At 49.3% G+C, this 10,693-nt stretch overlaps 1 long non-coding RNA gene across 1 annotated transcript in view; it reads left to right on the forward strand.

Annotated features, from left to right (window-relative positions):
• LOC134388883 (uncharacterized) overlaps nt 1-6,184 on the forward strand; it is a 38,736-nt gene extending 32,552 nt beyond the window's left edge. Inside the window, exons 2-3 of the long non-coding RNA XR_010024667.1 lie at nt 1,928-2,002; nt 3,664-6,184. This is a non-coding gene — a long non-coding RNA (uncharacterized LOC134388883). The remainder of the gene's footprint in view (nt 1-1,927; nt 2,003-3,663) is intronic.
• Nucleotides 6,185-10,693: the final 4,509 nt, after the last annotated feature.

A 10,693-nucleotide genomic window follows, 5' to 3' on the forward strand; every position in this document is an offset into this window, starting at 1 on the left:
GAGTATCAAGGATGAAGGAGAAAATAAAACAAAGTAAAATAAAACAAAAGATTCCTGACACATACCAATGATACTATGTTTAACTCAACAAACAAAAGTTTCTCTGCTTCACTCTTAAAAATAGAAGTTTAGGCTGGCTAGTCGGCTCAGCTGGTTAGAGCATGGTATTATATCAACAAGGTCAAAGGGTTTGGATCCCCTTACTGGCCAACCACCAAAACAAACAAATGCAAAAAATAGAAGTTTAAGCTATACTGAGACACCTGCCTTCATCTATTAGAGTGACAAAATAATCAAAATGTTCATAATACATGTGTTGACAGAATCACAGGGAAACAGGTACTCTCCCACGTTACTGGTGAGAGAATAAGCTGGTACAGCCTCTACAAAGTGCAGTCTGGCCATATGGACCGAAGGTAAAATGCATAAATCTGTCATAAAGTCTGACTTCCAGAGATTTCCCTCACAGATACACACACACACACACACACACACACACACACACACACACACACAAAGATGTTAAGAACAATCACTACAGTGTTGCTTTGTAAGAGCAGAAAGCTGGAAACAATCTAAAAGGCCATGAATAAGGGAAAAGCTAAGGAAACATGGTCCAGCCATACAGTGGAACACCATGCAGCCATGAAAAGGACAATGCAGACGTGCACGTGATGAGCTGCTAGACCTTGGGTGTATCAAGCTTCCATCTGTGTAAATAAGGAGCGGGCTCAGTCACATGTATTTGCCCATGTACACGCTTTCTGTGGAAGAGCCCATGGGAAACCAGGAACGCTTGGAAAAGTGAACTGAGAAACCTGCGGGCCAAGGATAGGGAGAAACTCAATTTTCACTGCATACTTTTTTGGGGAATTTGAATTTTTTACCATTTGCATGTCCTACCTATGTTTTAAACATAATTTTTTTAAATAGGAAAGCAATGCTCATTTATCACAAGATTTAAGCAATAAAAGTCAAACAATATGAAGCCAGTTGTCCCTAGCCTCTCCCCTGACACCACGAGTGGCAGCTCTCCAGATTTAATAAATGGTCCTAAGTTTTGACCTGCTTCTCTGTTGTTTGAACTTGAATGACAGGCTGTGTGACTTGGAATGAAACACAAACCCTTTTTCTGTTTAAGTCAGAGATGAGCAACGAGGCTGTTATAGTTGTAAGGGTGGCCTGGACTGGATGGTGGCCGTGGAGATGGAGAAGTGGCTGCTTTCAGGAGACATATCACAGGTTGAACTGACGGAACAAATGTCAGAGACAGGTGCACAGGCAGGTAGGAAAAGGAAGACAGATGCACCATGAGCTCCCCTGTCCGGGTCCACACTGGGCTGACACAGCCCAATGTAGGGGCCAGACAGGGGAGACTGGAGTCAGGGTCAGAAACTCTGGCAAGGGCTCAAGGATCTCAACTACTAGGGGCTGAGACTCTCGAGGTAAGAGCAAGATTAATGGATGACGTACTCAGTTTCAAGAGTTAAACTCCTACTTACATGGCATCTTGGAGTCTGGCTTCACTGCCGTGAAGTTTGGAAGTAGATGATAATGATAATAATAGTAATAATCATAACAAATATAATAACCATGGCAACACTTTGTAGCACTAGAAGCCAAATACTTCCATGTGTTAACTCGTTTAGTCCCCACAACCACTGCTGTGGCTTGAATGTTTCCCCAGAAGTTCAAGTGTTGGAAACTTGGTCCCAGTGCAGCAAGTGTTGAGAGGTGGCACCTTTGAGAGGTGATTGGGTCATGAGGGTTCTGCCCTCATGGATGTATTAATCCATTCATAGATTAATGCATTAATGGACTATTGAGGGAGTGAGTTAGTTATCATGAGAGCGGGTCCGTTATAAAAAGCCAATATTGCCATCTCTTGTGAGCCCCTATTACCCTGTGGTGACTTCCACCACTCTAGGACACAGCACAAGGCGCTGGCCAGAAGCCAACCAGATGCAGCCTCCTGATCCTGGACTTCCCAGCCTCCAGAACTGTAAGCCATAAACCTCCTTCCTTTATAAATTACTGTCTCAGGTATTCTGTTAGAGCGACGGAAACCTTCTAGATAGGTGTTGTCATCCCATTCCACAGATGAGAAAACTAAGGCACAGAGAGGTGAAGTAACTTACCCAAGATCAAATAGCTTGTGTGGAATGGAGAAGGGCAGGATGCAACATTGAGCAAAAAGGAGGTCCCTGCACCCCAGAGTCCCAAGCCCAGCCTCCTCACTCCCTCTCCCTCTCCTGGCCCCACTGCATGGACAACAACCCTCTCCTGGCCTCCCTGGTTCTGCCCTCGCCCACAGCAGTTCCTTCTCTACCCAGCAGCCAGAGAGATGCTTCCAAAGTTCAAATCTCATCTTCGCTTGGCCTGTTCTCAGGCACAGCCAGGGATTGGGGTGAGGCAAGTGGGCTTCCCAGGGCACACAGTCAGGAGACCCCTCTCAGGTGGGACCCTGCACTTGCCTGACCCGCATAGTGATGCTGCCTTACATTTTGCACATTTAGGGGGTCTCACTTGCCTCACTCTCATCCTGGGCCTGCTATTCTATACCCTTCTATGGGGCTCCCCTTGGCCTTTCAGAAACATCCAGAGTCCTGAGCAGGCCTTGGAACGCCCAGCCTGATCCAAACCTGTCAGCCCCTCCAGCTCCGTCCTCCTTATGACTCGCCCACACCCGCCCACTCGCTGTGCACTCAGTCTTCTGTGCTCTTCCCCACCCTTTGCTCAGACGTTCCCCCACCAGGACCATCACCCCAGCTTTCTCCTGACAAAGTAACGCTCAGCCGCCAAGTCTCCCTCACACGGTACCTCCCACCTGAAGCCTTCATCCCTCCCGGAGGCGAAATTAATCCCTCCCTCCCTTTCCTTCCATCACTCTACTGCCAGCTCCACTGAGCATGGACCCCCTGTGTGTCCCCATGGGCTCTGTCCCTGCAGACTTTCTGGATTGTTGAGCCCCCCGTCCGCATTCTCTCTGCCTCCCTGACATCCTGCACAGGGTCAGTCCCAAGCAGGCCCAGTGATCCAGCAGGGACAGATGACAGTCTCTGGAATCCCCCCCAAAGCCACATTTTAAATTTCTCTCTTGGCAGAACGGGCCTCTCTGGGCAGACAGATTCTTCAGTCCACATGAGGCCTGGAAATCTGGCAGGTCTGGGCCGGTGGCACCAAGTCTGGGGGGGAGGTTTTTGTTTTCCTGCAGTGGTTCTCAGGCCAAGGTCATGCTGTGGCCATTGTGTTTCCACCACTGCCTGTGCCCTTCCTCCCAGCCTCCTGTCCTGAGCCACGCTGTCCTTGACAAAGGGACGGGGGGGGGAGGTGGCAGACACCACCAGAGCCCACCCACATTTGCTGGGCACTCCCTGGTCCAGTCCACTTCTCCAGCATCCTCCAGCAAGCCCCTGCTTTCTCTTGGTCCAGAGGTGAGGGAAGTTCTGGGCAAGGAATCCCCCAGGGCATCGCTCAACCACCAAGGGATGGGAGTTAGTGGGGAAATACTCCAGCTGCCTGGGCTCTAGGATAGGACAGCCCTGAGGTATGTCCTCATGACCTCCTGAGGCCCCAGTGGGACTGAGTTCCAAGTGTCCACAGCAGTAACCTGCCTGTTAACACCCCAGTACCGGCCACTTTCCTTCCTCTCTCTGCCTCCAGAGCTTCCTGGGATCACCTCCCAGATGAATTCCCTATCCTTGAGTCCTCGATGTGCCTGCTTCTGGACAGGGGCCAAGCCAAGACCAGGAAACCAGTCAGTGGCTCGGGACACTGTGGCTCTTGTCAAGCAGCACTCTTCTCTTCTCTGCGGCCTGGGTCTTCCAGAGGGATGAGGAGGTCAAGAGGCTGGTGGGTCACTGGATCCTCACCCTAAGGAGGCTGGTGATCACAGGGTGATTCTTGGACTTGCATTTGCTGTCACTGTGCATGGACTTCAGGGAAAGCCTGGAGCCTCTAAGCCAAGCCATTTTACAGATGATGAAACTGATTCCCAAAGGGGTCCCATTTGCCTAAGGTCACCCAGCCAGGAGGTGGAAGAGCCTGAAGTTGACCCCAGATCTGTCTGACTCCAGACCCAGTGCTCCAAACACCTCTGCTCTACCAGCATTTTGTCACACTCCAGGGGTCCCACTCTGCGGCATCCCTTTGCCCCCAGACCTCTAACACATGGAAAGAGATGGAGCTCCCAGGGAGTTCAGAAGAGCTGAGTGGGGATACTGAAAACTGTTACACTGTAATTACTATTTATTGAGCACCTATATGTGCCAGGCTTTGGTTCCTGTGCTTTACATATGTTGTCTCATATGTTCCTTAAAACCACTCACTTTTGTCACCTTACACAGAAAAAACTGGGACTCAAAGAAGGCAGGGAAATTCCCAAGTTCACATGGTAGACATCTTAAGCAGGACTCTATCAGATGAAAGTGACAGAATCCTGACTCAAATCAGCTTATGCCAGGAAGGGAATTTATGTTAGAAAGGGAATTTGTGTCAGATATATTCAATAAAAGCAGGGGTGTGTAGGCTTCAGGCATGGCTGGATCCAGATGCTCAGACAATGCCTCTGGCTCTTTCACTCCATGCAGGCTTTCTGCGGGATGTGACCACGGTTGCCCCTCCCAGCTCCCAGTTTTTGTCCCACCAGCTCAGCAACCCCAGAGAAAAGGAAGCATCTATTTCCAATTGTTCCAGAACAAGTTCTGTAGCAATGCTGCTCAAAAAATAATGCACACATGAGTCTCCAGGGGACCGTATTCAAATGCAGATTCCAGCTCAGTAGGACTGGGGTAGAAACTGAGATGCTGCATTTCTAACAAGCTCCCAGGTGATACCTAGGCTACTGATCTGTGGACCTCAGTTTGAGTTGTGGGGTCTTTGTGTGATGCCATTTCTCTCAATTAAAAACATATTCTGCACACACATAAACCCCTATTGCTGCATGCCAAGTATTCTACATAAAATAATTCATCACTGTTTGCAAGGATGTAAGAGGTAGTTGCTGTCATTACTACGTTTCTCTGCAAAGCCTAAACACTTTCTCAAGGCTGCACAGCCAGGAAGCAGCAGAGTTGAGATTTGACCTCAGGTATTGGATTTTTCAATTATAGCCCCTATTACAGTCCCTGTTGGTGGCCCTTCAAGCTGTCTCCAGTTCTTTTCTCTCACAAAAACCCTGAAGTGAACAACCCATAGATGTGTGTTTGTAAGCATGTACCAGTATGTATGTGAGATAGATTCACAGATGTGAAGTTGTCACATTGAAAGATGGGTGTGCATTTCTATTATTGTTGGGTGCTGCCAAAAGGGAGAGACTGCTCATTTCCCACCTCCATGCCAGCACTGATGTTATTGTTTTTCCCAGCCTGGTGAGTGAGAGGTGCCGTTCCTTACAGCCCTAGGAAGGTCATGAACACCGAGAAGGGAGTCATGGCCCACCCCAGGCATGCAGCCTCCTTCCTGGAACAGGTCATTGGGGGAGCGCCCTGTGCCAGCCCACCTCTCGGCCTCCAGGTGTAGGAGAAAAGACACGCCAGTGCCTGATTTTATCCTGTTATCAGCAACTTCAGTGGAAAGAGATGGTCCCTTTATGGGCTCAATTGTGTCCCCCCAAAATGCATATGTCGAAGTCCCAACCCCCAGTACCTCAGAATGTGACCGTATTTAGAGATAGGGTCTTTAAGGGAGTGATTAAGTTAAAAATGAGGCTGTTAGGATGGGCTTTAATCCTCTGATCTGCCCAGTGTCTTTACAAGAAGAGGAAGAGAAACCAGGGGTGCACACGTACAGAGGGACAACTATGTGAAAAGCTAGTGAGAGGGCGGCCATCTGCAAGCCAAGGAGGGAGGCCCCAAAGGAGACCAACCCTGCCAGCACCTTGATATTGAACTTCCAGCCTCCAGAACTGTAAGAAAATAAATTCTTGCTTGCTTAAGCCACCCAGTCTGTGGTATCTTGCAATGACAGCCTTAACAAATTAATATAACCTCTTTCCCTACACACCTAAAAAACACCCAGGGAAGATGCTCACTGGGCTGGCTTGGGTTACTTTCTATCTGTTACCAATTGCTGTGGCCACAGGATTCTGAGCTCCAATTAACCAGGCCTGGGTCATGTGCTCATCCCTGGAGCTGGGGATGGGCTCAGCCGACCAACCTAAATCCACTTTTACTTGTCTGGTTATAAATTTAAATTCAAAGCTAGCAAGAGAGGGCAGGCCTGTGGCTCCATATTATAAGGGGATAATTTTTTCCAGCCTGCAGCTCTTTTTTTTGGCTGCTGGCCGGTATGGGGATCTGAACCCTTGACCTGGTGTTATGAACACCACGCTCTAATCAACTGTGCCAATCAACCAGCACCCCCTTTTTTCCCCCTAATCTCTTTTTCACTGAGCGTGAAGTTCTCCCAGGGTCCCTCCATCAGGATTCTTGATTCTAACTCCCTAAGGCTCAGTCTCACTCCCTGCAGTGGACATTAAAACACAAGTTCCGCAAAGTAATTATTAATTACAAAGGGAAATAGTAAATAACAGAGAGCCTTTGATCACCTTAGCCAGGTGATCGCCCTTAACAGGACAAACCAGCATCCTGTGCCTCCTAATCGGGTGCACCAAGAAGGACACAAGGTTACTTCTGTGGTTCCCAACCAAGAGGCAGAGCCTGAGTCTAAGCAGGAGGAAACATCAGACAGACCCACACTGAGGGACATTCTACACGAAAACTGGCCTGTGTGCCTCAAAAAATAAATATCCTTAAAAGATTAAGGACAAAAATCTCCCAGATTAAAAGACACTAAAAAGACATAACAACTAAATGTGATGCATAAGCCTGGTTAGATTATGGATTGGGAAAATAATGCTATAAAGGACATTAGTGGGACAATTGGCAAAATGTTTATGGGCTTTAGATAGCATCTGTCTTAAAGTTGCTAAATTGGATGTCTACATGGTTGGATAAGAGAATGTCCTTGTTCTTAGGAAATACACACTAAAGTATTCAGGGGTAAAGGAGCATCATGCCTATAATGTATTCTCAAATGATTCAGAAAAATAAAAAAATCATGTCTCAAGAAGAAGGAAAGATGAATAATAAAACAAACATAGCAAAATGTTAACACAGGAAAGGGTGTTTTTTATTCTAGAAACTTTTACTTATTTCAAAATCAAAAATCTTTTAAAAAGCTCCTAAGATCCCATCGTCATTAAGTCATGCTACAGTTTTCAGCTCCTTTTTGCTTTTAGTCCCTGGAGATTTCCCTTAAATTCTGTGAGCTCAGCACCCATCTACAATGCCACCTGGGCAGTTTATCCAGAATCCCCAGGTGTCCCGGCAGGAGGGTGGCCCTTGGCCCTTGGCTCCATGAGGGCCGGATGTGTCTCTCACTTGCCACTGCATCTGAGTCTTTGGCACAGACTTGGGGCTTGGCAAATATTTGCTGAATGAATGAACAAGCTGAGGGTTAGAGGCTCCCTGTGGAAAATCCACTGCAATCCTCCAAGTCTGCCTTACTTTATCAGCATGGGGGATATTTCTGTTTTTTAAAAAAATCTTTTTCCTTTCTTTTGGTCACAGATACAGATGTAGAAAACTACACAGCACAATCCTATACCTTAATGATTTATGCTAAGGCGACTAAACATGCTCATGTCTACCCCGGTCAAGAAACATAACTCTGCCCGCTACCCCAGGAACCCCGCAGGAGCCCTGTCCCCTCCTGGCGCCTCCCTCCTGCTGAAAGTTACCACTGCCGTCACTTCTATGGCTGCAGTTTTATCACTACCTGGGTGTCCGTAGGCACTATATTTTGTCTTGCCCGTTTTTTGAAAAATGTGCTGTCTTTTAAGTCTCTTTTAATTTCTCTTTTTCCTCCAACCCTTTCTTTTCCTCACAGTTGACCTGGAGACGTCCCCTGGGTCTGGGGGATGCTGACAACAGCACTGGGGCATTGTTCGACACATTCATCCTTGGGATCTCCTGCAAGATGGAGCCGGGTCCAGAGGCTCCATCGGAGTCATTTCCCCACGGGTTGTGGTGGGCGTCGGGTGAGGGTGGGTGAGGGATGCCTGACATCCATGAGCAGCCCCCAAATCCTGCAGCTGAGTCTGCTGGGAGGTGCTGTGTGGCCTTGATCTGCTCAGCCGGCCAGCACATCCAGTCTCAACGGTCCATCCCGGCTTTGCTCCCTGACTTAGACCCACACACCCTGCTTCGAGAAAGTTCCAAGGTGGCAGAACGGCTTGTCCTAGCGGGAGCTGGCGACTGAACAGCTTGCAATTTTAGCTGTTCCTCTTCCCTAAAATTATTTCCCATCTGGAAATGGTTTTCCAGCCCTGCCCAGGAAAGAGTTGGTGGTGCAGGGAACATTTTTCTATTGAAAACAGACTAAATAAAACCAACCGCCAATCTCTGGAGGTCTGACTGAGCGCCAACTGTATACTCTGCCTTGAGGATCCTCTGTCAGGGAGAAGCAGAGGGTGAGAATGAGTAGTCAGGGGTCTGTTCCTGGGGTTCTGCATCCCACCCTGAGCACGAATAAAGGTCCTGCATGCAGGACCGGGAGGGAGGGCCTAGAGAGCCGAGGAGAAGGATCTGGACTGGGGTTGAGTGGCCTGCCCCAGGGCCCAGCTGCCAACATATCCTCACCTCACTGACTCTCTCTCATCTCCCTTTTCACAAAGTGCTAGCAGGCCTCTGGCTCCAGCCTGGGCAAGCGACAGTGATGGACAAGAATATAAGGATATCATTTAGTTCTTATTGTGTTTATTTTCATAATTGTCTTTATGATAAATGATACAGGTTTTCCATGTTTACTAATGATATGAAGTTTCCTTTGCACAGAAACAGGTTTAGAGTTTTTTTTAAAAAGGTGGGTGGAATATATTCAAAACATATATTAAGGACAATAGCACAGATGGCACAAAAGTCAGAGTTGACTGGAGTTGGGAGCTATTGGTGCTGTGGTTAAGAGGGCAGATTCTGGATCTGAGGGCCTGGGCTTGAATTCTGGTTCTGAAACTTGTGGGCTGTGTGATCTTGGACAAGTCACTTGCCCTCTCTGAGTGTTGGTTCTTTATTTGTAAAAGAAAGGCGAATAATAGCGCCTTCCTCCTACCCTTGTCACTAAGGATTCAACAAAACAATGCTGGGAAACCCTCAGCACAGTGCTAGGTCCATGAGGGACCCCATAAATTCATTCATTCAGTCAGAATTCATTGAACTGTCCAGAGTTCATGGTGTTTCTTGACAAGCAGCAAAGCATGGAGGTTCCCAGCGCAGGTTCAAATCCCAGCCCACCATTACTGTCTGTCTGAGCAAGTCGCCCCAGTCTCTGAGCCTCAGCTTCCCCACCTATAAAAAGGGAACGTTGATGGTCATTTTCCTGGACCCCACAGTGCCCTCCGTGTCCTGCATCTAACCCTGGTGGTCTGCCCCTGCCTCTAAGTCTCAGCAAATCGGGCCTGCCATCACTCTGCCTCGTCCTGCTTCCCCATCCCTTTCACCCCACTTTAGCCAGACTCAGCTATTGGGGTTCCTTGAACAACACAAGGACCTTTGTACACACTGCTCCTTCATCCTGAAATGTCTTCCTGCTCCCAACCAGGTGACTATTCCTCCGTGAAAAATCAGGCAGCTTCCTCCCCTGCCCCCAGGAAGCATCCCGAGGCTGGGTCAAGGTCTGCCCTTCTGGGCTCCCCCAGCTCCCGGTTCCCTGACATGGAAAGGCCATGGATGTAATCATTTAAACACATTCCCAGGCTCTGCTACAGTCCAGTCTCTCGGTCACGGACTTCTGCTTCCCTTTCCTCAGTGCGCAGACACACCCCTCCCTAAAGGATTAACAGCTCAAGTGCTCAACGCAATCACGTCATGTGACCCCAAGGCACGAGACCTGCGTCCCTACAACCGCCCAGCCTGCATGGCCTGTAGCTTGTGACCTCCTTGGCCGCCTCAGTTACCGCCTTTGAATAACGGGGCAATAACAGGGCCCGAGGCATTGTGGTGGTCGTGAAGGCTGCGCGAGTTAACATACGTGGGAAGCCCTTAGCACAGCGCCAGGGGGAGCATAAGCCCTCGATGCAAGGCGGAAGAAAGGCGTCTCCTGGAAGCACAGGGCCCTTCGGACCAGGGCTGGGACACGAGTGAGACAGACGAGGCGCCTGTGGCGCAAAATGCAGGCAGGCGCTCAGTCACGGGGAGGTGCACCTGCAGCCCCGCACTGCCGCCACGGAGGCGACTCGGGCGCCGCTCGCCCCCTGCTGGTCGCTCTGCAGAATGACAGCCCTTCCCTCTCCGCTCCCAGGGATCGCTGACGCTCACCCCCTGAACTGGCCAGAAGGAGGGGGCCTCGCCAGCTTCCAGGGACAGGTCCTGCCTCTGCCGCTCTGGGAGCCTCGGCTTCTTCACCCCTAAGATGGGTTAGGAGAGTCTGCCTCTCAGTCTGCATGGCAAACAGTAGGCACTCCTCAAACATCAATGTCCTTCCCTCAACACCAGCACTTAATGAGCATCTACTGTGTGCAAAGGACTAAAGAAGATGACTGAGACTTAAGCCCTCCCCTTCAGGGGCTCAGAGGGTGGAGGGGGAGAGGAGGAAGGCTGGAAATGATGACTGAAGACACCGTCCCTATTGAGCATCTCCTGTTGCCCCCAGAACCACTGCACTGGCACCTGTTCAACTGCATCCATTTACTGAG

This window comes from Cynocephalus volans, chromosome 1, assembly GCF_027409185.1.
Source record: "Cynocephalus volans isolate mCynVol1 chromosome 1, mCynVol1.pri, whole genome shotgun sequence".
NCBI lineage: Eukaryota > Metazoa > Chordata > Mammalia > Dermoptera > Cynocephalidae > Cynocephalus > Cynocephalus volans.